Raw genomic sequence first — 4,614 nt, forward strand, 5'->3', positions numbered from 1 at the left:
AGCCAAATTCCTTAAGACTCCATTGTAAATGCCTCCCACAAGCATTTACATTTTTCCCTTCAAAGTGCAAACTAGAGTTTTAACCTGTTTTACCCAGGTTCCATTTTTTTTAGCTCTTCATAATTGCATGGAGAGGACCAGAGTGCATGCAAATGCAAACCTAGGTGGGCCCCTGTGCACAATTTACAACGTTTTGAAAATGTTGATGAGGGTGGAAATGTAAAAGGTGAAATCTGGGGATGACAGGTAATTTCATTTATAACAGTTTGTCTCTTTTGTTATTACAGATTAGTCTGGTGGAAGGAAATGGAAAGTGCTAACAATACACATGGTGCAGGGTTTCTTCTGACCCAGTTCTCCACCGTCTTGTGGGTGAACTTTGTGTTCTTCCTGCTCTTTCTGACCATCTACCTAGTGACCCTGTTAGGAAACCTTCTTCTGATCCTGCTTCGAAGAATAAATTCTCATCTGCAAACGCCAATGTACTTTTTCCTTAGCCACCTTTCCTTTTTGGACATCTGCTATACCACAACATGTGTCCCCAAATTGTTAGCCATTTTCCTGATCAATGACACATACATTTCATTCTTGGGCTGCGCTATACAAATGTTTTTTACGTTAAAACTGGGAGCTACAGAATGCCTCATCCTGGCAATCATGGCATACGATCGCAGTGTGGCCATTTGCAATCCTCTGCGTTATACCGTCCTGGTGAGTCCCAGGACCTGCGTCCTTTTGACCTTCGCCTGCTGGATCAGTGGACTTGCAAATTAATTTCTCCACCCAACCTTCACATTCTGCTTGCCATTCTGGAAGTCCAGAGACATGAGGCATTTATTCTGTCAAATCCAGCCACTTCTGAAGTTGTCCTGTGCCGACACCCGCGCCCATGAGGTGGCCGTGTTTGCTTCCGCTGTTGTCATTGGCTTCTGTGCTTTCCTCCTGACCCTCTTCTCCTACTTCCAAATCATTGTCGCCGTTCTACGCATCTGCTCCTCTGAGGGGAGGTCCCAGGCCTTCTTCACTTGCTCCTCCCACCTCATGGTTGTCAACATAGTCTATACGACTATCATGACAGTTTATATGAAGCCAATCTCCAGCTTCAACCCCGAAAGGGGGCGGGTCATTTCTGTGTTTTATACCGTGTTGATCCCAATGTGTAACCCCATCATATACAGTATGAGAAATACTGAAGTTAAGGAGGCCTTCAAGAAAAGCATATTAAAAAATGTTCTCCCTCAAAATGTTGAACTGGGTTTTTGGAAGGGTCCCTTTTCAACTCTGATCTACAGACAATGGTGAGCAATGTCTTTTGTATAAAACCTATTCTTCTGAGAAGTCTATGCAACACATTAGTTATCAGAGATTCCAGCTTTCATTTACTGCAATCGGACGTAGTTAAATCGTAGTAGTCATACTAAAGTTGAGGTCATGTGGCATAATACAGTATACATTTTCAACATACAATACAATTAACTACATTTTCAACCTGACAGTGAAAGTTCCCCAAGTCTGACATGTAAATGTAAAAGAGTGACTACATCAGAACACACCTGCCCAGCCTTAAAGGCATAGAGCATCTTCATTATCATAGGATAATGATCCGCCATCAAGTTATGGTCTGGAGGCAAGGCCGAGGGCCATAAATTGGGGAAGGGTCATTATCTAAAGCAATAATTACCCCTCCTGGGGTCTGGAAGGCTATTAGCACATAACGGTAGAAGCAATACATGTTTTGGAGCTGGGGTGCTGAAGTAAAAAACGTTAGTTTAATAATGCGAAAGTAATTGACAAACTAAGTTAGTAAACTAAATGTGGTTTTAGTTTGTAGTATTTAAACAACAGGCTTGCATTGATATGTATAGCATTTCAATTGCAAAGTTAGTCAAGAAGAGGGTTTAACATGATCATGCATGAGGGGAACGTGTAAAAGGTTTCTCTTTTAGAAAGTGAAAGCATTTCCTCAAGTTTGAGCTTTCTCGTTGGTGTGCTAAAGAGGATGCTGCAATTTAAAGAAAAGGTTCTCGTTGAAAGACATCTTGAAGTGTCTTGTTGAAAGACATCTTGCCTGGAAATTTTATTATTGTTTCCCTGTCTGCTTTTGAAGTCAGAATATTCAGAATGCAGTCAATACCAGTAGTTATTGACTGCATTCTGAACATTCTGATAGACTGAGTGTAGGTGCTTATTGGTGATATTACTAGACTGTTTTCATGTTGTAAAGGAATATGCTCATGAACTTGCTTTTTTGCCTGTGATGTTCTAGAACCCAAAAACACCACACCGTCAGACAGATATCTAAAAACTCGCCACTTCGATTTTTGATCTCTTCAGCATGCACCGAGACAGAACTGTGCACAAAACAAAAACTACCTTCCCATTCCCCTACCAAATGAACACCAGTTGGGAGCACTCAGAGCTATTTCTATACTACTCCCGAGCCTTCCCTACCGTGGGCCCTGTCAGTTAGGTGGCATTGGTGGTCCTTTGCGGGAGGATGTGGTTGGGTACTGGGTGCACTAGTGGGCAGGTTATATTAAAAAAATGTATCGTTTCGAACGGTGTTGTAAATAAAACACTGCTCTCCGCCCACCCATGGTTACATTTCGTTTGAGTGAGGTTTGTTCATTTCTTTGTTTTCTTCCCTATAGTCAAGGCTTGGGGGCTTCGTTCTCCCTTCTTCTCCTGTGGTCCGGGAGCCAATTTCGTTAGTAGTGTGGGGCCGGAGGCGTGGGGGGTCGGGTACACTTTCAGGAAGGCCCGTGGGTGTCCACGCAGTACACAGCATGTTTCCTTGGCCAAGGTTTCATTTCTTCCGTCTCAGGTCCGGGAGTGCGGTGTGCGGCTGTGGTCACCAGAGGGCAGTGTGGTGCACAGTTTTCCTCGCTTTCTGTGTCAATCACTGAAGGTAGAGGTTTTTTAGCACTGGTGGGGATCTTTTGTGGGGGTAAAGGCCAAGCCTTGCGCCTCTGGTTGTGTGGGCTTTTTGGGGGACAGTGGACATTTAAAAAAAAGAATAATAGTGACTAAATAAAAGAAACTACCAGGTCACATAATAATAGTTAACGAATCTGCTAGGTCTCCAATAGGTTTCTTTCCTTTATAGGGTAATATCTGGCTGGCAGTCAGGCATTTGTAGGGGGATTAGGCATCGGAGCAGGCGTATTTGGGAAGATTGTTTGGAAACTTCCCATTTCAAAGATATACAGGAAATAAACCCAGAGCAACGGGATGTAGCCCCCTAGGTGATTGGTAAAAGATAATTGTGGGGGGTTTCTTAGGGGGGGTGAGCATTCATAAAAAGCTCAAGTTCTTTGGGGCAGGATGGCAAATCAGGGTGCTATGATAGAGGGTTTGTTGGATGCTCAGTCTTTGCGGGAGGCGCTTAGCATTATCAGCAGGGCACCAAAAGCTCAGCTTGAAGGGGCAATGCAAGAGGTTACGGGTGTGAAGGGACCTGGGGAGGGGAGGACACAGCGCAGAGCTGCTTTGGGCAGAGCCCTCGCAGCGGTAGTGGCTTGCAGCCCGTCAGCAGGGAGGGGAGAGGTATGGGACAAAGAGGCCAGGCATGGGACAAAGGGGCCAGGCAGAGTAGGAAGGATGTACCCAGAAGGGCAACCAGGAGTAGGGGAGCATACGATGGTGGAGTAGGCAGGGGGCCAGGAGCAGATGGGGTGGACATGGGTGCTAGTGGAGGGGATGCAGGCCTGGAGGTGGGTGCAGGGCAAGTTGGTGAGGATGTTAGGGTTGGGTTAGACCAAAGAGGTGCAGAGGTGCAGAGGGGCTGAGGTGCGAAATGATGGCAGAAGAGTGCAGGGGGGAGGAGGAGGACATTATCTCCAGTAGATAGTGGAGAAAGGGGAAGGTATGGAGCGACCTCCCCACAAAGTAGTGTAGTACACAGAGGGAATGGCACGGCCCAGTGGTCGTGGAAGCAGAGGGTTTGAGAACGGCCCCTTTGGCAGGCAGAAGAGGATAGCCTAAAGGGTGCAGTACAACCCCTAACACGACAGTACACAGGGTGGAAGAGGGAACCCCTCACCCGAGAAGAGAAGAGCAGGAAGGGGTTGGTGAAACCCCACCGAGAAATTGACACAGGTGCATTGGGGCAGACGCCCCGTGCTTGCCCATAGAGGATCTGCCTGGCCCGAGCGTGCGCTCTCAACATGAATGGTATATGGCGGAGGAGGATGAATTTGAGGATGAAAATTGTTTGGGTTGGAGGGCTAAGAATAAAGGAGAGTTGTTTTGGAGAGAAAAGGTGTGGCAGGGTTTAAGGTTTGAAGGGAAAGATGGGGCTGTGTGTAGCAGGAGTTCAAGAAGACAGTGGGCAAATTGGCCTGGAGACTCTGCTGATGTTTGTTGTCCCCGCAGTAGGAGCCCACTGAGGAAAGAAAGGAGTGGTGATGTGGAAGCCAGGATAACACGTCTAGTTGACGGCGGGGCAACAAGAGGTGAGCAAGAAAGGGAATGGTCGGCAGCATGGGTCAGGCTGGGTAGTAGGTGTGGGACATGCAGGGGGTTAGGGCACCTGGGGCAGGAGAGGAGAGGGATAGGGTGTCCACAAGGGCATTGGTGAGGGCGAGCGGGAGAAGTGTCTCCTTAGTTGAAGTA

General features: G+C 47.0%; 1 pseudogene; it reads left to right on the forward strand.

The window, feature by feature from the left end:
- The first annotated feature begins 306 nt into the window (after positions 1-306).
- Positions 307-1,302, forward strand: LOC138527503 (olfactory receptor 5G9-like; annotated as a pseudogene).
- The last annotated feature ends 3,312 nt before the right edge of the window (positions 1,303-4,614 follow it).

This window comes from Ambystoma mexicanum, chromosome 1p (genome assembly GCF_040938575.1).
Source record: "Ambystoma mexicanum isolate Mex_15411 chromosome 1p, UKY_AmexF1_1, whole genome shotgun sequence".
Lineage (NCBI taxonomy): Eukaryota > Metazoa > Chordata > Amphibia > Caudata > Ambystomatidae > Ambystoma > Ambystoma mexicanum.